We start from the raw sequence: 25,124 nt of genomic DNA on the forward strand, positions 1-25,124 counted from the left end.
AAAACAGGTGCCATTAATACAGGTAACGAGTGGAGCCTCGTTAGACCTCGTTAGAACAAGTTAGACCTCTTTGACAGACAGAAATCTTGCTTGTTTGTAGGTGACCAAATACTTATTTTCCACTCTAATTTGGAAATAAATTCTTTAAAAATCAAACAATGTGATTTTCTGTTTTTTCCACATTGTGTCTCTCATGGTTGAGGTTTACCCATGTTGACAATTACAGGCCTCTCTAATCTTTTCAAGTAGGAGAACTTGCACAATTGGTGGTTGACGAAATACTTATTTGCCCCACTGTATGAAGGATGTTTTCTTCATACGTTTCCCGAAAACAAAAACTCGGGAGGGAAAAATGTGAAGAATGAATCAACTTGCGCGGACTTTTAATGCCAGCTCGGTGAATCCATTCACATTTCATATGCAGTTAACATTTTGTTGGGTTGGCATGGTCTTTCGGCGGACAAAGAGGTAAGCCATTTTGATATTTTTAACTTATTTTTTAGCGTGACGTTGTGCCGTGCTGCTTCTGTCTGACAATGAATGACCTGAAAAGAATTAAAATGTTATCTGACTGTTGCCTTTTCTGTTGTAAAAAAAAAACAAACAACTTTAGTAAGGGGGAAGTGTAAATAAATTATAGAATTAAGATTTGTTATCAATGAAAACATTAAAAGTGTTCGTTGGCTGTCACTGAGTAGCATTTGCGATCGCTACACAAAATATAAATTACCCCAAAGAACGGTCAGAGACGTAGGACAACCAGAGGACAAAAATAACAGACATAAATCATCCCTGTTTAGGCTTATATTCAAAGTTTATATGGATCGATAGCATGCACGCACTGTCCGTGCATGTCACACACACATACGGGCAGTTTGCCCCGACTCTCGGCCGTGTAGGCAATGTTGAAATATTGCTCATATAGAGGAGGGAGAACACCGATCATTCTCAGGCTTATCCTCAACCCATTTTTACTTTTTATGACTGTTGTCAAGCCCGGCCCTTCCCCAAAATCCGTGTTCACTGAAAGCTAGGTGCTAACAACCCACAGCTGCACGCTACCGTAGCGTCTCTCTCGCTATTTGATGACGTAATTGCTGCATGAATTCCGATTTGGGGGCTGGACAGTCCAGACCGCCACGACAGTCCGGAAAAATGTGGCCCAGATCGGATTTGAACCACATACGAAAGTGACCCAGATCTGTTTTTAAATGGTCCACTTCTATGCGACTTGTCACGTTCAGACCGTCAAGTTAATGCCTGACTCGAGTCAGAAAAACGTGAAAAAAATCAGATTCGTGCATTAAGACCTGTAGTATGAACCTAGCCCATGAGGCCAATACGCAACAGCATTGTTGCGTCTTGGTGTCGCAGCGTCACCGTGTTGTAACCCACATGAGCAAAAGTGCACAATAAAAAAAATAAATGTGTATGTAATTGCTTCATGAATTTTGTGAAATATATTATTTCACATTTAATTAGAATTATTTTTTATCAAAATAGTGACAAATAAATAAAATAAAACGATTGCAAACAATAATTCAGCCTATTAGTTGCTCTTATGGCAGGAAGTCCCGCCCTCGTATGTTTCAGTAGGTAGCACGATAGGTTGCAGAACACAATTGAGCGCCAACGCAGACAGAGAGAACTGCCTAACAGGCCAGTGAACACACAACCTGAAAATTTTATCAACAGAAAAGAAAAACGTGAGTTTAAGTAAGACATTGATATATTGTTGCGATTTATGATAAGCTAGGTGTTATTCTCACTACGAGCGAGTTTGGTGTGCTCTGTACTTTGTTTTACTTGCCGCTAACGTTAGCATAGCGTGCTAACATGCTACGTTGCCATTTTATCCATAGAGCAAGACCAACGGGTGGAGCGACAAAGCGCGGCCCAACTGTGTTCAAAACACGGTGTGACAGATCGGTGAGCATGTAGTTAAGCTCTTATTTTAACAGAAGGAATATGTTTTGGGGGGGGGAGAAAAAAAAAAAAAACCGAGTGCTGTATTGTTATGTGCATGTTACATGAAGGTTTCACCACCTCATTGAGTTAATGGAAGGTTTGAGGTTTCCTCAATTTTTACTCAAAGGAGAACATTTAAACAAAAAAGGATTGTTAAGCTGTTTAAAACTGTGGTTAAATATATGTACTGTATACTTTCTGTCAATTTCAATTATGTTACGTGCAATGTGAATTTAGTTGAAAAAGAAAAATAGATGTATCTCATCATTGAGCTACAGATTTGAATTGAAACTCGTAATTGCTCTGACTGTCAATTGACAGGTCAGGTTTTTTTTTTTTTTTCCTTGGACCTCGTTTCAACTGGTCTTCAACTGGATTTTGATGGTGAGCTAACCACTTGGATTTAGATTGAAATAACCTGGATACCTCCTCGCTGCATTCTCTTGGTGTGGTAGGACAAAAATCTTAGCGCTAATACCTCACCATTCAGCATTACACTGTGCCTTACATCGACAGGACTTTGACAAACCTTTTATGGACTTATTTTGATTAATATCTCGGGAACTGCAAACTGATTTTTTTTTTGTTTTTGTTAGGACAATTATGTTTGACTGAACAAGTGCACATGTGTATTTTTGAATAAGGATTGGGAAAAAAATCCTATGGTAAAGGGAAAAAAGGGTATTACAAGTTTGATTGTGCCACAATTTTTGGTGCAATAGATCGAAAATCAGAAATTCAAGTTAGACTAAAAGGTACTTCCTAAACATTCTAACTTGGAAGGGTGCACCCAAACCAATCCAAAATATTGAATTTATTATTGGCCAAATATAAGTTACAAATGGTGTGTATGTGTTAAATGTTCATTTTTTTAATATGTATAAAGTTTGTGTGTTTTTTTTTTCTTCACTAAAGCTGGCAATATAAAACTCTCTTGTAGTCTGTCTCACCTTATGCACTCCACTAAGCTCGAGTAGACGAATCTAGTTGTCCACAATTATTTTATAATTTGGTACAAAAAAACAAAAGCCTGTGTTAAAATGTAAACGGCCCGTAAGACTAATAAGTATTTTCGTCCAAAAGACTAAGACAAAAATTAAAAGGGTTGCCAAAAACAACATTGCATCTGACGTCACTCAGTGCACTTTTCTCGCCTGCAGCTGCTGCCGTGATTGCACACACATACACACATGTATTGCACACAGCCACAAGCAGCCCCCGCCTGTCCCCTGTGCCGCCGTTTTAAAGAGCCACACGGGTGGCTGCGCTCCACTTGACATGTGAGCCCACATTCTCACCTTGGAGACACAGGATGGGCACGCTTGCACGCTTTGATGGCTTAATTATCACTGTGGAAACAGAAGTGGTCGGGGGAGGAGGGACGCGGGGGGGGGGGGGGTAGCTACGTGTTAGCGGCAGCAACGCGCTGGCGGATCATTAGCGCGGGGCTTAAATGGCAGGTCCCGTAAGGCATCTAAAATGCATGCGCGGCGGCTGATGGGAATTCAAAAGGCTCATTTAGGGCTCATTGAACGATGAGGCATCAGATCACGGAAAAAGCGTCGCTTCGTATTCCGCATTAGAAGGCGAAAGCGCGTTTGCGGATTTTGGGGTCAAATAACGTTTACGGGTTTTTCGCAGAATACGGAAAATTGATTCCAGGTTAACACAGCTGACCTTAATGAGGCCGTAAGTCGCGGTGGTCCCGTAAGGTCGCATTAAGTGACCTTATATTTGATGAGACCCACAGGGACTACTAGTAGCTTCATGTAAAGCCATTTGTGTCGATATAAGTATCGTATGAAATATTTTATGGAGGGGTATTAAGGGACACCCAGTCAAGAGAAAAAAAAATGTCCAATTATGAGGGGGAAAAAAATGCCTACTGTTATGAGATTCTCATTCACTACCATTGATATCACGAATAATCCGATTTTTTAAACTTTTTTTGTTCTGTTTTTTGTTGTTTTTTTATTTTTGTTTATACCGTAATTTTCGGACTATAAGCCGCTACTTTTTTCCTTCATTTTGAATCCTGCGGTTTATAGTCCAGTGCGACTTATTAACATTCAATCAAAATATCCGATTTCCTGTTTGGTTTGGAATATGGGTGCAAGAGATGTTTTGAAGCATATTTGCACAATGTATCGACTCCCCAAATATCATCATTTTGCGTTGAAAAAACCTAAAAGGAGAGACCTTTTTTAAAGTTTCAAGGGGGCGCCACTGAGCTATTTTGTTACATTTTTTGGCAACGTTGCAAAGTTACCGAAATTTACGCAAGCCGCATGTATGTACAAATTGTGGTGAGTTTTCGAGCATGCTCAACCGTCAAATTGGCCAGTTTGAGTCACTTTTCTGTTTGGACCCCGCCGCTTCAACGAAAAGTCAATATTTTTTTATCAGATACCTGAACACATGTCTTAAGGCTCCGCTGATGCAGGTTTGACGTCAATTGATTTTTTTTCTCCCAAGGAGTAGGAGCCTTTCTCTTAAAAACTAGGGGGCGCCAGGCCTAGTGGGTAATATTTGAATGCAGTCATGTTCAGGCTCGGATACCTCACATGCATGCCAGATATGAAAATGATTGAACGTTGTATCAGGAAGTTATGAGTCATTTACTAATTTTGGCGCGTTGCCAAAAAAAAACGCCTGACTTTGGTACCTCCCCAAGGTCAGGCCTGTGAATTCTCACCATTTTGATAACTTAACATCTCATATGCCTCATGAAGAGTCCCACCACTTTTGAGGCGGATCCAACTAACTGCCTTGGCGCAATGGTCTTAGACGTGCACTAAATTGGCATGTTTTTCAACATTCAATCCAAAATACCCGATTTCCTGTAGGGTTTGGAATATGGGTGCAATAGACTTTTTGAACAAGTTTTGCACAACGTATCAACTCCCCAAATTTCATTGCTCTACGTTGAAAAAACCTAAATGTAATGCCTTTTTTAAAAATTCCAGGGGGGGGCACTGAGCCATTTTGTAACCTTTTTCACAACGCTGCCAAATCATCGAAATTTACGCGAGGCCGCATGTATGTGCCAATATTGGTTGAGTTTTTGAGCTTTTTTGTTGATTTATTTGGTTTTAGTATTTAGTTTTTTTTTTTTTTTTTTTTTGGCTTAGTAGGGAACACATCCCTCCTAGCATGCATTGCAGCCCTAAATATGTATAACAATCAAAATTCATGTTCTGTGCTAATTATTTTTTCAGTTACCGTTCCAGTCGTTTTATTAATTGCTTGTTATTGTATTTGATAACACTTAATTTGACAGCAAGACTTTCATAATTATGACATGACACTAGAGCAGGGCGGTAAACCGAAAATTTACCGTTACCGAAATTCTTCACGATGACCGACGTAATTTTGACCCTGTCGGTAAATTCGGTAATTTAATAAAAGAAGAAAATATAGTCTTTTCATCCCACTTTGACTCTGTGTTGTTCGGCTATGTTCATTCCCCTTTAAGAAAGCAGACATGTGCTTACGTTTGGAGTCACATGGTTTTCAGGAAGCCAATCAAACAGAAGCCCGGTAGGCTAACGCTAGCAGCTAACGCTAGCGGCTAACGCTACAAGTAAACGGGATGAAGTCGGGCTTAAGTTGGCTTCGCCAAACTTTCACCCGACATTAAGTAAACTTTTGATGGGTTCCAGATAGGGATGGAAAAACCGAGGCTTTCTGAAACAATGAACCACTTTTAAGACAATTGTCCTAAATTGAATCACTGTTTGACACACTGCAAGAGCCCCATCTACTGGATAAACAGTGCACGTTTTTTTTTAAAAGTAAAGTTGACAAATTGCCTCAGCATTACATATCTTCAATAGAATTAAGTGGATGTCGTCTATTTCAACCAGGAGATCGTGTCGTTATTAAGTGTGATTTACACAATTAAAGTTGACCTCTTTAAGCCTGTGTCGTTGCTTTTGTCTGTGAAGATGTGTTCAAAGCAGTATTTGTAATACACGACAGTGCTAGTCTTGTAAGTGGCTTGTCCTAGATGACGGGGAGTAACTATGTATTGTTTATTTTTTGTAAAAATTACAGTACAGTAAGCACAGTGCTTGGGAACAGGAATATTACTTATTGCATACTGTAAGGATTTCCAAAATCATAAGATGTAAATAATTGAGCCGAATAAAAGAAAGGAAAGGTTTGTGAAACATTTTATTTTTTAATTAAGTATAATTTCTGGGGGGCGGGTGGATGTGTCGTATTTGTATCTATTCTAAATATCTAAACGTATGCCACTATCTAGTTTATAACAATGCGGAATGAATTTAATGAAATTCAAGTGATGATATTTTTCAAGTCATACAAGCTGTTATAAATGTTCACACAAGAATTCTTATTGTTTACAAGATTTTTTAAAATACTTAATGTTTAGACTGCATGTGCAATTGTTAAATTGAAAGCTGGTAAATAAATTGAATGAGAAACTTAATTTGTATTCCATGCATTGATTCAAATTTTCAAATTATATAACAGTTTGCTTGGGCGAATTTATCGTCATTCATCGTTATCGAGGTAAATCTGCTCAATTTATCGTGATACGTACTTAAGGCCATATCGCCCAGCCCTACATGACACTATCATGGACATTACTGAATGCTTATGACAAATGTCATTAACTGTCGTCCAGCAAATTATTGATTGATTATTATTATTAATGATTGATTATTAATTTGAAAATTTTCAATTAGAAATGCAACAATTAATCAATTAATTGAGAATTAAACAATGAGCAAATTAAGCAACAACACATATTAATAACCGATTAATCATTTAGGATTTGCCAAAATTTTTGAAATTATAACATGTACAGAATATAACTTCTCAGTTGTCAATAGTATCCGATTTTTTCATGATATTTTTGTTATGTCAAAGTAGGACATGAACAAAAATCTGCTTTTACTTTGTAAAACAACAATTCACATTTTTGCCAATTTTCGGACCTCTTACTGTCTAAACTATCATCTCAATAAGGCTGCAACAACTAATCGATTAAATCGATTAATAAATTAGTTAGCGACAAATTTTATAATCGATACAGTTGAAGGAAATAGTCACCCATTTTGTCTTCATTGCTACTTGCAACGTGCCCAAAACAACTTCAAGGTAAATTGTGAAGGTAATTGAAAGAAGTAGTATTTATGCGATTAATCGAATAATTGTTTAATTAACTGTCCGATTAATCGATTATGAAAATAATCGTTAGTTGCAGCTCTAATTTCAATGATTTTGAAATTCTTATTACCGTAATTTTCGGACTACAAATCGCTACTTTTTTCCTTCAGTTTGGATCCTGCGTCTTATAATCCAGTGTGGCTTATTTGTTGATTTATTTGGGTTAATAGGTAACACTTTATTTGACAGCGACGTCATAAGACTGTCATAATTATGACATGACAGTATCATGGACATTACTGAATGCTTATGACGGATGTCATTAAGTGACATCCAGCAAATTATGTTACTAACTCCATTTATGTCCTGCTTGGATCTTTTACATCCATTCAAAAGTGAGATAATTTGTTTGATGACACAAAATGACATCTGTCATAAGCATTTATTAATGCTCATGACAGTGTCATGTCATAATTATGATTGTCTATTGACAGTCTTAAGGCACCACTGTCAAATAAAGTGTTATCAAATACCATAAATAGCAATTTATGAAATGACTGGAACAGTAACTGAAGAAATAATTAGCACAGAACATGAGTTTTGATTGTTATTTAGATCTGTAGCTCTGCAATGCATGCTAGGAGGCTAGTTGGATAACAACAGTGTTGACAGCAGGTGGCAGAAGAGATTGACTGTCTCCCCCAAGGGTGCAGTGATGGCCAAACGAAGCTTCTTGAAGCAATGAAGCTTTTAAGCCAATTGGTTCAAAGCTTCATGGTGGTTCATTTGGTCTTATAACAGTCGTATGATGCCGCTGTTAAATAAAGTGTTACCGGGCAATATCTTTTGGTGTTAACATCCCATAATACAGTGAGTACAGTTGCGGCTTATAGTCCAGTGCGGCTTATCTATGAAAAAATGCCGTATTCGTTACACATTTGGTGGGTGGCGGCCAGTGTTGTTAATAACGGCGTTAGAGTATAACGGCATTACTAACAGCGTTATTTTTTTCAGTAGTGAGTAATATAATTCATTACTTTTCTCATCTTTGCAACACCGTTACCGTTACTGAGGATGGAAAGGCGTGCGTTACTTTGCGTTACGACGTTGGTTGAATGACGCAAGAAAAGTCTCCGAGACACGGAGATGGAAGAACGAGAGTGGGAAAGAGGGAGTTGTGACACTGTTGCATTTCATAGATTTAGAGATATTAACTCATTTACTCCCAGCCATTTTCACCGGTGCAACCCCCTTTGCTCCCGGCCGTTTTACTGGATTTTGACTGATTTTGCAAGGCCCACAGAAAATTTTGTTCTATTGCTATATAAACATGAAACCCATCAAAAGAAAGATTACTCTCATTAAAAAAAAAAAAAAGTTAAAGAAAAAAGTTAAGGAAAAAAAGTTCATATCTTTTTCCATTCTTTAGAAATCAGCATTAGAAAATAGCTTTGTTTGAGCAATTTCCCCATTTCTGATGTAAAAAGAGAGATTGAGCTTTTTGTAAAAACATACATTTCAAACATAACTTTTACTTTAACACAGCTTTTTTTTGCTTTTGTGACATCCCATCTGAATAATGTTTTTCTTGTACAAAATAACATAAAAAAACAAGACAAATGGAGCATTTGATAGCAAAGTAACAATTTATTGACACATAACTAAACTATTTAACTGAGAGATGACGCTGTTGTGGCGGCGACAGCCGGGGTAAACTTTTCCCTCATCGCCGCCTGTCTCATCAAGATTGATTTTTTTTTAGTCTTTCTTTTGTGGTGACCACTGCCTCGTGGCGGAGTTTGCCTGGGGAACTTGTGTGGGGCATTTTGAGTTCCTGGGGGCGAACTGGTTTGGCCGTGTGCGTTTCCGGCTGTGTCGTGGACACTGGAGGGTAGCGGGGGATACGAGTGGCCGAGCACGGTGGCGCGGGCTCTGCTCGGCGAGCAGCACGGACTCAACAGCATCGTCCGCTGCACTGGTGGTCCCGGTCGTTCTGCTCGGTCGTCCAGCGCCTGGCATCCCGGGAGTCCTCTAGGTTGTTCTGCTCGGTCGTCCGCCGCCTGGCATCCTGGACGTCCATTCGTTCGTCTTCCACCGGTGCCCCGGCTGTGCGGCCCGGCTGTTCGTTGCCATTGAATCGGGTTGCGGGTCTTACCAAATGCGCTACTGCCCTCCAGTGGCCAGTTTTATTGCTTTAAAATGCATTTTCAGCATTGTGCTTTGGAGCGAAGTTGCGTCAGAACCTCGAGATGTCTCTTGTGAAAAAAGACGTATAAATACATTTTTGGGACACTGAAACAATCAAAAATAGAAAGTATTTTTACGTTTTTGGGAGCAAATGAGTTAATTTCGATTGATGACGTCAATCCTAGCTCCTCCGTCACAGCTGAGCGTACCAACCTCTCAATAACGGAGGGGTGTCCCAACAACAAGCGCTAATGTAGCATAAACAGTTGGCACCCCTTTGGGTCCATTTTGTAGTAAATGGGGGGACTTGACATATTAATTTTGAGTAATGACGTGACTCGCACACATTTTATTATAGTATGTAATATTTTCTAGAGCTGAAACGAATACTCGAGTAACTCGAGTTTAAAAACTGATCCGAGTAATTTTATTCACCTCGAGGAATCGTTTCATTTTGCCACCTCTAAGCATCACGTTTTGCCCGGACTCCTTTTAATGCGGGACAACGCGCTAACGTCACGTGCGTAGAGGAAGAAGCAATAAAAAAAATACCTTACTGAAGCCGACAGCTTCTACAAACTGCGCCGACGTTGCTAAAAACTACGCCCGTACGTTGCGACGGTGGTAGCAGCCTAGCAGGTAGCGTCTGATGCGTGTCATAAATATCATATGTACGTACAACTAGATGCGAAATGACCGACTCGGCGGCGTTAATAAAACAGCCGCCATCTTAAAGCAGTACACTTCTCGGCGCTCATAAATAACATTAACTTTCACTCGCTCACGTAACGTTATCCCTGTGGAGGGCTAGGTTTCTATTCATTATGACCACTGTTGATGCGTGGCTAACTCTTACATACAGGCTTTATTTAATCTGTGAAAACAGCGCTGTAGAGTGATTAGGATGTAAAATATAAACATAATAATGCTAACTGTCAATTTTAGCTCAGTAGTCATTGCTGGATAAAACACCAAGTAGCACTGATGCCTAATGTACTCCAATACAGCACAGCATTTATTTTGAACACTGCAAAAACTTTAGACTAACTTAAAACTTAACTGGAATTTATACAGGGTGACCCAAAAAAAAGTTTACACTCAGTTGACTGCTTGTTTAAAAGCCATTGAAACATATCTAAATAGGTTGTCATGCTTAAGTGATTCATTAAGGTCACTCAATGCAGCTGGTAATCTCTCGTCTCTACAATTCCTGTGCTTCTGCTGAAAATGAAGAAAACTTTAGCTGTACCTGAATTGCTGCGTGCCGGTCTGACACCTACTGAGATTGCAGCAAATCTGAGAATATCCAGATGTGCAGTCTACAAAGTTAAAAAGAAGCTGAAAGATACTGGAACAGCCTCACGAAAACCTGAGTCTGGAAAACCTGATCTGTGCGGACCAAAAAGTTGATTGACAAGGTGATATGTGGCCACCACAGAGTCCAGATCTCAATCCCCTGGATTTTAGCATATGGGCAACTGTGGAGGACAGTGCCTGTAAGAAGCCACAAACTTCTGTGGCAGCCTTGGAGAGGTCCATTGTTAGATCTTGGGAAAAGATAACAGCATCCTACATAAAGAAGACCTGTCAAGCGTTCCGCAGGCGCCTGGAGGCTGTTGTGACACTTAAGGGAGGACACATTGAAAAATAGAGTGTACTGTACATGTTCTTTACAATAATGTATAATTTGTGATTAAATTCTAATTCTAAGATGAATAAACATGGCATTTAAGTTGTATTATGGCAGTGTAAACTTTTTTTTTGGGTCACCCTGTAGCTTGACACAAGTGGAAATTCAATTGAAACGCGTAGGAAAAACACCTAACTTTTAAGTCATGTGTGTTACGAAGCGTAATGACATTTTTAGGTAAGAAATATAATATATATATATATATATATATTATTTTTTTTTATAAGATCTAAAAGTTTTTGGAGTGAAAGCAGTGAATTACTTTTTTTGAGTCACATTTGAGATGCAATTGTTGGCTGTTTTCAACAATGTACATCGAAAATAAAGACTGATTGACTGAAAATGGTTCAATACTACGTGAAATGTCTTGTTTTCTCATCTATATGTATAATTGCTCTTTACCTAAAAAAAAGTTTTATCCGATTACTCGATTAATCGATAGAATTTTCAATCGATTACTCGATTACTAAAATATTCGATACCTGCAGCCCTAATATTTTCACTGACTTGGATTTCACTATCTTTTTTTAAGGGGGAAAATGATAATCCAAATCAACTAAACATCATTTTATTCAAATAAATATACGAGCAAAATTAATATTCAGGATCCTGACTGATAAAGTTCAAAAGTAGGAAGTGGTTAAAATCCGCACATTGGCGAAAACAACAACAAGAACATCAAAGTGACGGCTGGCACGTCTCGTATCGGCGCCAATGGTTTTACATCTGAGATAATTAACGACCCGCCGTGCCGCGCGCAAAGTGTCTCTAATAATAACCGGGGAAGAGAATGTTTAAATATATGAGCGCGTGCAGTAAATTTTGATGGCGGTTATAATTGCGGTAAATCCACTTAACATGCCACCTCACGCTGCGAGGCGGACATGTCGGTGATGCCAAAATCCCCAGTGAGCGGGCAGAAGATTCTTCACGGTCACTTCACGAGGCTTTTTTTTTTTTTTATTACTTCAAATGTTTGGATTTTTTTTTTAAAGTAGTTAATGGATGCATAATTAGAAGAATAACATGAAAAAGTACAATTTTTTTCATGGTCACATAGAGGCACATTTTACACATTGAAAACTTTGTGAATTTTTTTTTTTAAATCAAATGAAAATAAAATAGTCATTTTAAAATAAATAAGTAAATAGAAACATCAAAAACACAGCAACAAAAAAAGGGAACATTTAAAAAATGACAGCTTTACAGTCACACAGGGTGACAGTTTGTAAAATAATGAAAATAAAGAAGCACGATTAAAAATTTCCACTGTTAACTCGTAGTTAACTCACTTTTTTTTTTGTTAAAAAAAATCCTTGAAGTCTGTCCCATTATTTTTTTATCAAATTTTAATACTAATGCAGTCAAGCGATTAAAAGATCAGTCGTATCATAAACTCGCGATGAATCGCATTTTGTTTCAAATTTTTTTTTTAAATGCAAAAATGATTATACAGGTAGTCCTCGGGTTACGACATACTCGACGTACGCAATTTAGACTTTACGATGCCGGAGTCTTGTCACAAAAACTATTTAATTGTACTTCACAATATCTTATATTTTACTTGACTTGATTAACATTATTTGTTCTGTCCTCACAATACGTGAAGTTGTTCAGCTTAACAGACAATAAAAACAATTGTGCTTTTTGAAGTTTTTCCACTTCCTTGACTTTTGACAATTTGTAAAGCTGTAACACACATACAGTGGGGCAAACTGTTGCTGGTATTTTGGCCCATTCCTCCAACTCCTCTAGAGCAGTAATATTTTGGGGCTGTCGTTGGGCAACACGGACTTCCAACTCCCTCCACAGATTTTCTATGGGGTGGAGATCTGGAGACTGGCTAGGCCATCCAGGACCTTGAGATTGCTTCTTACGAAGCCACTCCTTTGTTGCCCTGGCTGTGTGTTTGGGATCATTGTCATGCTGAAAGACCCAGCCACGTCTCATCTTCAATGCCCTTGCTGATGAAAGGAGATTTACACTCAAAATCTCTCGAAACAAGGCCCCATTCATTCTATCCTTTACACAGATCAGTCGTCCTGGTCCCTTTGCAGAAAAACAGCCCCAAAGCATGATGTTTCCACCCCCATGCCTAACAGTGGGTATGGTGCAATTGAGTATTCTTTCTCCAAACACCAGAACCTGTGTTTCTACCAAAAAGTTCTACTTTGGTTTCATCTGACCATAACACATTCTCCCAGTTCTCTTCTGGATCATCCAAATGCTCTTTAGCGAACCGCAGATGGGCCTGGACGTGTACTGGCTTCAGCAGGGGGACACGTCTGGCCGTGCAGGATTTGAGTCCCTGGCGGCGCATTGTGTTACTGATAGTAGCCTTTGTTACAGTGGTCCCAGCTCTCTGAAGGTCATTCACTACAGTAGGTCCCCCCGTGTGGCTTGGGATTTTTGCTCACCGTTCTTATCATTTTGACGCCACGGGGTGAGATCTTGCATGGAGCCCCAGATCGAGGGAGATTATCAGTGGTCTTGTATGTCTTCCATTTTCTAATAATTGCTCCCACAGTTGATTTCTTTACACCAAGCGTTTTACCTATTGCAAAATAAGTCTTCCCAGCCTGGTGCAGGTCTACAATTTTGTCTCTGGTGTCCTTCGACAGCTCTTTGGTCTTGGCCATAGTGGAGTTTGGAGTGTGACTGACTGAGGTTGTGGACAGGTGTCTTTTATACTGATAATGAGTCAAAACAGGTGCCATTAATACAGGTAACGAGTGGCGCCTCGTTAGACCTCGCTAGAAGTTAGACCTCTTTGACAGCCAGAAATCTTGCTTGTTTGTAAGGACCAAATACTTATTTTCCACTCTAATTTGGAAGTACTTTAAAAATCAAACAATGTGATCCCCCCCCCCCCCACCCCCACACACACACACACATTCTATCTCTCATGGTTGAGGTTTACCCATGTTGACAATTACAGGCCTCTCTACTCTTTTCAAGTAGGGGAACTTGCACAATTGGTGGTTGACTAAATACTTATTTGCCCCATGTACATGTATGTACATGTCTGTTCAAAACGACATGCATTTTAACAAAAAAAAAACACTCGACACAAAACAATTGGTGTTCAAACAGTCCATCTTGTCTGATCAATATGTAAATTTAGTTGATTAAATTAGCCAAATTTGCTTCAGAAAAGTCCGCTAGCTTAAATGTTACGAATGCTGACCGATTTACAATTCACATAGCAAATCTCTCACACGTAACTCTACAAACTCTAGCTTTAAACTTAATTACAATTGCATACACAAATATACAGTATTATAAAAAACAACTTACAGCCTTATGTGGGCCAAACCAGAGCACAGCTATCTTTTATCCATGTCAGACGTCTAGGTGTGGAGCAATATTGAACAACAGTCCGGCCAGACCCAACGCTGCCACCAGAGGGCAGTGTATCCTCCACCATGAAACAAAATACAATACTTTTCGACTTTTTGGATAGCTTTTTTTAATTTTTAAAGGGTTAATTCTGACTTACACGGAAATTCGGGTTACGTCGCCAGCGTAGAAACGGAACTCGTTTGTAATCCGGGGACTACCTGTATATTTGAAATTTTAAATGTACACTTATCAGCACAGAAGTTGACAGATGTGCTTACCTTTCATAATTGAAATTCAGGCCTCAATACAAACAAGAGTTGGGCAACTTTACATTTGTAAAGATGAAGTAAACATCCATTTGTCCCAAATAAATTTCCCCAAAAAGTTGGAAAATTAGATCACTAAACTCACAAAAATGCTTGTCTCCCAAATTATATATATGGCGGAAAACACTCAGGTGACTTTAAGTTCCGCTCTGAGACCCCCAATTTAGCCAACTTTCAAAATTGTCTGATATTCATGTGTGATACATCATTGGAAAGCTTAAAATCTCAATTTTCTGGGGGAAGATACACTTTGAACAATGTTTGAACAGCATTTAAAAAAAATGTTTTTTTCTCCAAATTTTTTAAACAGCAAAACCCAATCTGGATGTAAGAGCACGCGAGAACAGAATTACAAACGCCATGACTTTAACAAGATATTATCGTGTACTTACCTTGTTTCGATCTAAAAACTCCATGTAGCATGTATCCCTGAGTGTCAAGACACAGCTGTGAATGGCCACAGCTGGATTTTGGGGGGATTTTACGGGTAAAACATGGTAATATAACAAGGGTCGCGATGCAGAAATCGCAGACATCAAGGAGTGGTTGAGTTTCTTTTTCATATATTTACCCTTTTAAACGTTTTTTTATTTTCCACATTTTTTTTGTTTGGATCGATTATTTATCATCTAACATATCGGAGAAAGTGCGACAGTAACAAAAAAAATTACAATTAAACGATAGTTATGAGGTGGATATCTGTGACTTTTTTACAGACGCCATTTTTTTCATTGTGACATAATTTGTTTAAAAGTTTAAAATATATGAGTGAATAATTTTAAAAAGTCGTTTTTTTTTTTTAAATGAAATATGAGACATCAATTAATGATTCTAAGCTAAAAACGACAGACATTTTGAATAATAAATGCAATTAACTACCTTTGTTTTATGGCTGGGTTGAAACAAAAGCGGTTGCACGGCGTCTGTAAACGGGGGTTTTCAGGGTAAAACGGACAAATTAAAAATAGTTCGGGGGCTTAATGCGCTATGAATCTGCTTGGCGAGCAGCACATTTAAAAAAAATTAAAATTAAAAAAAAGAAGAAACTATGAAATAAAAACAAAAAATGCATTAATAAATAGGAACAAGCTTTATGATCACATTGGAAGGTATTTTTGACAAAAGGTTTTGTAAATTTTGAAAAAATTCTTAAATAAAGCACATAAAAACACAATTAAAAAAAAAAATAAAAAGGCAAAAGACGCCAAGAAATCACCCAAAATATTTTAGGTTTTTAACTCGGTCACTACTATCGACAAATACACTCACCAATTCCAAAAATGTTTTAGTTTCACGTTATTTTAGCTACTTTTATATTTTAATGCAGTGTTTTAAAACACCAGCTCATAACTGTATAATGACAAATGAAAATCTCGGCGGCACGCAAGCGTTTACGTCAGGATTGGAATGGAAGAGGCGCTCGCCTCAGAGGCCCATCTGTCTCGCAGCGGCGTGCGCGCGCTGGGGTCGGGCTTAGTTTAATTGAAGATTATCTGCTTAATTACTCAAGCGCGGCCAGCGTTAAACAGCCATAGATTAAGAAAACGTCAGCCGGGCAGACCTCGGGGTCTAGTGCGACGCTCAATTAGCAAGCGGGCCCCGGATATGACGCCCCGCCCCTGCTCTGTTTTTGTCATTTCTGGATCAAAATCACAATAACATTCCTGAAAATGTGCTATGATTAACTTATTGGCTGCCAATAATGGTGATATTCGATCACTGGTAATCCCTCCCAGTTTAGGTGGATAAGACATCTATCACCGTCAATGGTGCAGAGGTATGCTCATTCCATTCTAGCCAAAGTGTGAGCAAGAAGAGGTCACAAAATGAGCGTTTTTAGGCTTCAAAATATTGCTTTATGCTACTTTGTGGCCACAAACTGATGTTCTGCACATACTGTATTTATTTCATTGCGGCGAATTAGAATTGGGCAATCTGGCAACAAATATTGAAACTATGTAATATAATAACAATATAATATTAAAACAAGTATTATTATTATTTCACGAATATTTCATATCAAATTTGTGGCCAATCAGAGTTTTCCTGCGGTCAAAGGTCACAGAGGTCAGATACGGAATTTCAAGATAACACAAGAACGAATAAAGGGATTATTGTCAAACTTTAGAATTTAGGCATTATATGATAGTAATATAAAATGGGTGAGGTAATTTCATATTAGGGTTAATAAGGTCAAATGTCACAGTTATCAGAGAAGGAATTTTATAATTGCTCGAGAAGGAATTAAGGGTTTATTATCAAACTTGTAGTATATCAGTCAACGATGATGATAATGACTTATTCCGGCGACAAACAATTTTTTCATGACGATGACGAGACGATAACGAGCTAAAAATGTGTTTTGGGAGACTAAAGCATAACTACACAACCTTTGTCACATGTTCACAATGTGTTAACATTTTATGTGTAGTAAGCCTACATCGTAGTAGTGTCTGGTTGTATCACCCGTGACGTGTTACGCCCCCCACCCCTTCCCAAATTACCAGTGTGTCGTCCACAGGCTCCGTGCAGGCTTGCACACATGGTAAGATTTGTTTTCATGGCCAGAGAGAATATGCAATGTTGCTATAGCCTTTAAACATCTGTACTGAGTGATCACCACACACTAAATGTAACTTATAGCATTAGCATGGTATTCACGTTAGCTTTAGCCTAATGCTAACGACGAGCATCCTCTTAAACTCTGGGACAACTTTTTTTACGTACAGTTCGTGGGATCCAGGTGGGTGTAATTAATTGAAAATAATGTACTGTTTTCCTGCTGATTATGTGTAATCACCAAGTTGGCGTTGTCCTTGTATAGACGCTACAATATGTGCTCGTCTGTCAATCTTCATTCGAAATAGTTGAAAACCTTAATTCATTTTTTTTTTTTTTTTTTACAGACGAAAACATTTGTAGTAAACGACTAAAATTAGATTAAATTAGTCGTGAGTTTTTGTCAACAAAAACTAGACGAAGACACTTTTTCAGATGACTAAAATATGACGAAGCCTAGTAAGTATTATCATCCAAAAGACTATGGCGAAAATTGAAAGCCCTGCCAAAAACAACACTGCTCACCAGTGTCCTCTCCAGTCTCCAGGCTTGCTTGTTTTAAAACACACTAGGTAAGACTTGTTTTATTATCTTGGCAAGAGAGAAAATGCAATGTTGCTTTAGCCTTGAAAGGTCTGTGCTGAGTGATCATCACACACTAAATTTGACTGTCGTGTTAGCATAGCATTCGAGTTAGCATTAGGCTCATGCTGAGGGCAAGTATTCCCATAGTTGGCGTTGTCTTTGTAGTCACTACAATATTTGCTCGTCTGTCAATGTTTATTCGAAATTGTTGGAAACATTTATTTATTTTTGGACTAAAACTTTTGAATTTTACAGAAGAAAACATTTTTTTTGTAAACGTCGACTAAAACTAGACGAAATTAGTTTTTTTCGTCAACAAACACTACACAATGACGATCACATTTTGAAAGGATTAAAATATAACTAAAACTAATAAGTACAGTGGTCCCTTGGCATACGATCTTTTGTCATCCAACGTAAAATGTGACCCGTTATTTGTTTCGAAATTTGACGACATGCTCAAAATATGTAGAGGTACCACTGTATTATCGTCCAAAAAACTAAGGCGGAAATTCAAAGGGCTTTCAAAAACAACACTGCAGGATATGTTTGTAATATAAAATGGTAGAGGTGATTATATTTGGGGTAATGAGGTCAAAGCTCATAGAGGTCAGGATAATGCGCCCACTCTACTAAATATAGTGATGGTTTGAATTTCCCTTCTTAGTTCTGCTCTCACTAAGTGCTCCTCTAGTTGTATTTAATTTTATATCATTTGTCCTAGCATTTTTATTCTTAAACCATTGGCCGCCACTGACAAGAATGAAAGATCCCTCCCATTTGAAATACTTTGGATGTCTATGGCAGCCAATGAATCTGAAAATGATTCTGAAAAATAAAAAGGAATCTGCTGTAAATAGTGAATCCAACCCTGTCACAAACACTCCACAACACAAAGGCAATACTGACTTTAATGCGTACATGAAGCGCAACAAACTCAGAAAACAAACCCCAACCCCCAAACCTTGTTATGTTAGAATAGAAATTTGCGTAATTGTTATGAAATGTTCTCCCATTTGCAAGCACAGGGTGTCCCCTCTGCCACCCCACTCTTCAGAATGCATGCAGCAACTCCATCGCTGCGGGGTCAGATTAAAGCTACGACTCCAATATGCACCAAATGTGGATTTAGTCAGATTTAGCAGTAATTCCTTATTTGGTGCAAAAAGTTCCTTGCAAATACTATTTGAAAACTAGAAAACTAGTTGAATGCTAATTGTTTGTGTGGATTGGTATTGCTGTAACAGCAGCTAATTATAAACGCAAATTTCAATTTCTGTTATTGAAGATGAAACTGATTTCATTTCATTTTTATTTCAGTTTCATTCTGCAAGTGTTGATTTGCAACTGAATAAAGTCAGCAAACACCACACGGACGTCTGACATCGTCATTTCGGACTTTAGCTGGCGTTTCATGGTCCACATTTTCAATCCTTGGTTCTTGCTCAGTAGTTGTTGTCGCTTTTGAAAGCTTAGGTTTAAAAAAAAAAAAAAAAAAATTACGTATATCCATCTTGCCTCTTCGGTCCACGGGTGGTTTTGGCTAAGCAAAGCAAATGACCATCCTAGGTGCTAATCTGTACGAAAAATAATATGACCCATTATAAAAATGTCGTATTTGTTCATTTCATTCATTTTTGTTGTTTGTTTTATTGCTTTACAACTTTTATAGACAATAGTTTACCGAAAAACTTAATTTTAAAATTATATATAGGAAAGTCAATTACATGCAATGACACTTTTCGGTCACCAGGAGGGGCCTGGCCCCTTTGGCCCTCCCCTTAAACTCTGCATATGCGTATAATACATGTTTTTGGTTAGTCATCTTGAGATTTAGGGTGTCTTTAGGGGTACTTAAAGGGTTAATTCCGACTCACGCGGAAATTCGGGTTAGGTTGCCAGCGTAGGAATGGAATTCGTTAGTAACCCGGGGACTACTTGTTTGTTGTTTTTGAGCAACAAAATAGGAAAATGAAACGTTAACATGGCTTTTGCTGCAGAATAAATATAACTGATTGTGTTAAATATGTATATAATATCATAGTAAATGGCTCGCAGGACTTTGAATCGAATGGTGGTAGACTGTAATATTGTCAAATATTATATAATTGTCAGAATAATCATCGTAACGCGGACGAGTTCCACCCCTAATACTTTGTGTTTATTTGTGCTCATGATGGCTTTCATTTAAAAGGAGCCAGCAGAGTCGAGTCGTCCTCCTCCTGGCGTCGTCCAGTATTTCCTCTCCCGTGCGGCCACGTGACATTTTGACAAACGGATTTATAGGTGACGTCATATTTCTTCCCTCTTTTAATCAAACGCCGGCTTGTCGGCGCTGACTCGTGCTCAGATTAATATCGTCATTGATCAGATTGGATGGAGGTGTCCTCACCCCAGTCTTCTCTTCTCCGTCCCTCCCTCTCTCCTTTCCCCTTGCTGACTCTCTCTCACTCTTTCATTGCTGGGAAAAGGGCTTTGCACTCAGAAGATTCCCGTAATGGGCCATTTGCCATTCTCGCACATACATAGACACACACAGAAGTACTAAGGCAAAGGTGTCTAACCCGAGGCCTGGGGACCAGGGCTGGTCCGCCACATCATTATGTGTGGTCCACAGTAAATGATCATGTTTCAGTGCAAGCATAATCCATATTAACTGGCTGATTCAGCAGCCAGAGTGCAACTGAATGGAAAAGTTGTTGAACACGTTTTTACAAGCTTCGAATTCCCAGACTGCCCGCTCCCAACTGAACTCATGGTTGAGGGTGGGGTGGGGGGTTAACCACACTAAACCACATGGTTGCTAACCGTCATATGCTATTGGTTAGCCACAACTGGATTCATTACCTTATTACTATTCATCCTTCACAGAGCCCCTGGAAACAGAAAAGTTATTTAATCCATCTGCAGGCAGATGCGGGAGATTAATTTTTGATTTTACAACACTGTGCGGGTATGGTCCTCATGGCAAACGCAGCGCTGGTCCTCATGGGACTTGCAGTCTTTCTTAAGGCACTGGCGTCACTAAAATCAATCAAAACTGAGAAGTTACCAAGTCTTACTTTAAAGTTCGCAATCATACCTTAATAATGGTTGACAGCAATGTTGTTTTTGTCTACCTTCCTCTACGGTGACACATAGACTTCATAATATACAATTATGAAGTCTATGGATGACGATAATGAAAATACAGTGGTACCTCTACATACGAAGTTAATCCGTTCCAGGACCTTGTTTGTAAGTCGAAATGGTCGTATGTCGAGCAGGATTTTCCCATAGGAATACATTATAATTCCATTAATTCGTTCCACAGCCCAAAAACCTTCACTAAATCCTTAAAAAATACTGCTGGTACTATTACAAATGGCAATTACACATAGCAAAACAAATAAATTATAAATCAAAATCGGAATAATAATAATAATAATAATTCCTGTATTAATGTAACGAATCGGGTTCTAATGTGGCGGACGTTTTTTGCTGACCCTGAACGCACCGTGGAGCTAACGTGCCAGAGACAGACCGGTGAGCTTGAGTTTCACTTTCACTTTGAATGCTTTCTTGAGAACACCGTCAATTGCGGCAGACAGAAGGTGTTTTTGTTTTGAATAAGTTGTGAAATAAATGATAAAAACGTGGCGAAGTTGGCGATTTCTCTGGAGATGTTACCACAATAAGAATTGTCAGCTTAACTTATAAAGACTGGCGAACGATGGTCGGAGGAGGACCGTGGAGATGTATTGTTGAGCCATTTCACGGATGCCCACCCTACGCTCATATTTTTCTGTCATTTAGAAGGTAAGCGTCAACTTTTTCCTTGTTTCACCACCTGTACCAACCTTTTCTGAAACCAGTGTTGATTTGTCACACAAGAAAATCCGCCGTGCATTCGTCTGCGGTGCTGCCATTGTCGTCGTATTTCGAACATGTTGTCGGATGTAGAAACAAATGGCGAGTCAAATTTTACGTCGGATGTCGAAAAGTTCGTGTGTCGAAGCGATCGTATGTAGAGGTACCACTGTATTACGTCTCCGAAAAAAATTTTTTACGGCAAAGACGTGACGATGACAAGCTAATAACACGCCTTGGGAGACTAAAACCTAACGAGACGAATGCCAGTTTTTATTTGACAAGACCATACAAAAATGCAAGATAGTTTCTGTCATACAGTATGTTCACAATGCATGACATTTTCATATTGTACGTGTAGTACGCCGGCCTGCATTGCAGCACTGTTTGGGTCGTTTCTTGTGATATGTGCTGTGCGAGCCTGCTCCTCCACCTAACGGTGTTTAAGACGTGCTTCAAGCTAGGTGGCTCGGCTTACTCGTTTTGAAACACGTGGTAAGATTCGTTCTCTTGACAAGAGAATATACATTGTTGCTTTAGCCTTTAAAAGTCTGTGCTGAGTGAAGGGAATAGTGTCTTTACTTGTATTTACTGTTTGTATCACTCTAACACACTGAATATAATCAATCAGGGAATAGTATCTTTTCTCATATTTACTGTTTGACTGGTTGTATTGCTCTAACACACCCAATATAAAGCAAATAGCATTTATATCATATTTCAAGAAAAACAAGCAGAATATATTTGATATTATGAACAGTATTTGCAGCGCCAAGACAACAGGCAGATAAGGGCAGAACAGACACAGGACGCCTTGTGACCACGGAAGCCCAACGCCCGTGTCATGCAGCTGACTGATTAAGATTGACGCTGACAAGCAAATGACAGGCTGGACATCTGCCAGCCCACGTCTGCACCACTAAATCCCGCAACCAGCTCTTCTGGACAGTCCAGAACAAATGGCGGGAACTCTTTTCAAGCCACAAGGAACATCTGATACTGAGGAACCCACGACCGAGAAGTACTCACATTGCGCTGAGGATGGCAAAATCCTTAATTCTTGTTGCCTTGACAACAGTAACGCCCTAATTCTCCTGTCCAACAGACAATAATACTACACAACGCCAAAAGACACCCTTCTTCCAGACCATAGCACGCCTCACCAGAGCCTTTCAAAGACTGAATGTTTAACTAATCGTTCTAATTTTTGTTGGGAATCTTTTGTTGACTTGTGATACGGTGACCCTGGATCCAGTTTACCTCCTCGCCTGGGTTTCTCTGTGCTGCATGACTGCTGCCGACATGGAATAAATTGTCAACTTGTGTTTCAAAGCCAATTTCCAGCTTTAAAAATGGACTCAATACTAAGGATTACAACTAAGGTGAAGTTTGTCCTTTTGGTCGGGTTGCTGGGCTTGCGCCGGCCCGGGTCGTTGGAATTGCGCTAGCGCGGTTCCGGCGGGTCAGCTGGTGTGATTCTAGCAATCTGGCTACAAGATCAGATTCCTTCATGAGTGATCATCACACACTAAATGTAGCTTGTAGTGTTAGCATAGCATTCGTGTTCGCGTGAGCATTAGCATAAACTTACGGTGACGAGCGGACAACTTTCTTTTTACATAGTTCATGGTGTCCAGGTGGGTAATATAAATTGAAAATAATGTACTGCAATCCAGCTGAGCGTGTATTATCAAGACGAATTTAGCGTTGTACTTTTAGATGATACAATATGTGCTCGTCTGTCAGTGGTCATTTGAAATCTTAGGGGCAGTGTACATGGCGACTCTTCGACACGAAGACCCAATCACTGTGTTGCGGAGTGGCTTCGCGTTTGTATGGTGTCAGCGAAGACGGAAGGCAAAGATGCAAACCTTGGAATTCTGCCTCCAAAGTGGAAGAATTCGATTGCGGGGGCTTGAGGGGGGCTTGCTCCGCATGCATATCAAAAGCTCCCGCGACGCGAGACCGCGCCGATAACGTCTGCACTCGTACACATCACATTGGGCGTGTGCAGCGTTGCTACTAAACAAAAACAGCAAATATGGCGGAACGTCGTCTTTGATTTACTGTTTTTATGATATTTTTAATTTAAATATGTTGAATGTTTCCATATTTGTATCTTTTTGAACAAAAGAAAATGCCATTGCTTGGGGTGGGCGGGCATGTTGACTTCCGGGCTGAAGAGGTCAAAGTGCATCATTCGCTATCGCCTTGTAAATCTGCACTGCCCCCTTGGGCCTGGCATGAATACTACATTGTTTTCATGCGGAATTGCGACATTGTTCGAATGGAGATGGAACCATATAAATTCAAAAATGAAATGTTTCGTCTTCTCATAGAGTCACTGTAAACGGCCCCTTAGAATAAATTGTCAACCTGTGTTTCGTAGCCTTTTTCTAGCTTTTAAAATGCAGTCAGTAACAGGAGTTAAGGCTAAGGTGAACACGCGGAATTTGTCCTTTTAGCTGGGTTGTTGGAGTTGCGCCGGCCCGGGTCGTTGGAATTGCGCTAGTGCAGTTCCGGCGGTTCGGCTGGCGTGATTCCGGGAATCTGGCTAAAAGGTCAGATTCCTTCATGAGTAATCATCACACACTAAATGTAGCTCGTAGTGTTAGCATAGCGTGAGCATTAGCATAAACTTTACTGTGACGAGTACATAGTTCATGGTGTCCTGGTAGGTATAATTAATTGAAAATAATGGACTGTAATCCAGCTGAGAGTGTATTATCAATACAAAGTTAACGTTGTGCTTGTAGTTGCTACAATTAGTGCTCGTCTGTCAATGTTCATTTGAAATTGTTAGAAACATTTATTCATTATTTTGAACCAAAACTTTTAATTTTACAGACGAAAACATTTTGAGTAAGTGTCGACTACAACTAGAGGAAATATGTCAGAGTTTTCGTCAACGAAAAGTAGAGGAAGACAAACACATATTGAAATGACTAAAATATGACTAATAAATATTTTCATACAAAACGGCTAAGACTAAGACAAAAATTGAAAGGGCTGCCGAAAATAACACTGGTTGGCAGACCAAGATGAGTTCACCCTGCCCAAGACTGCCTCAGTAGTGAGCTTGGACCTGTTTGTTGTTTCTTTCCCATCCGGTCGCCCGGTCAACAGCCCCCCTACTTACCCCTACGTCTATCACACATGACATCGAGGTCGGCGGTGAGCCCCCCCACCCACAACCGCACCCCACCACGCCTCATCCCAGCTCGCCCGGTGGAAAAGGCCGCGTTGTCTCACTAAGTGCGCGTCTGAGTGATGAAGAGAATCGGCCTTTGGCAGCCGCTAACTGCAGGGTTGTCGCGGGAGGCGAGGACGGGGAGGGGGTGATGGAGCGAGGACAAGCGTAAAAGGAAAGGAGCGAGAGAGAAGGAAAGAGGCAGCTGATGGGAGGGATAGGGGGAAGGGCGGACGAGGTGATGAGGAGGACGTGCGTGGGCGGGCGGGGGAGGGTGCGCGGGCCGAAGCCT

General features: G+C 39.5%; 1 long non-coding RNA gene across 2 annotated transcripts; it reads left to right on the forward strand.

Moving 5' to 3' along the window:
* Positions 1-1,641: 1,641 nt before the first annotated feature.
* On the forward strand, positions 1,642-22,947 carry LOC130919895 (uncharacterized). 2 transcript variants are annotated; one of them, XR_009064025.1, is made up of 3 exons: positions 1,642-1,706; positions 1,863-1,929; positions 22,403-22,947. It is a non-coding gene; the product is annotated as an uncharacterized LOC130919895 (long non-coding RNA). The 2 variants fall into 2 exon arrangements; XR_009064026.1 differs by having other exon boundaries at positions 1,646-1,706; positions 22,412-22,947.
* The last annotated feature ends 2,177 nt before the right edge of the window (positions 22,948-25,124 follow it).

Source organism: Corythoichthys intestinalis, chromosome 8 (genome assembly GCF_030265065.1).
Source record: "Corythoichthys intestinalis isolate RoL2023-P3 chromosome 8, ASM3026506v1, whole genome shotgun sequence".
Taxonomy (NCBI): domain Eukaryota; kingdom Metazoa; phylum Chordata; class Actinopteri; order Syngnathiformes; family Syngnathidae; genus Corythoichthys; species Corythoichthys intestinalis.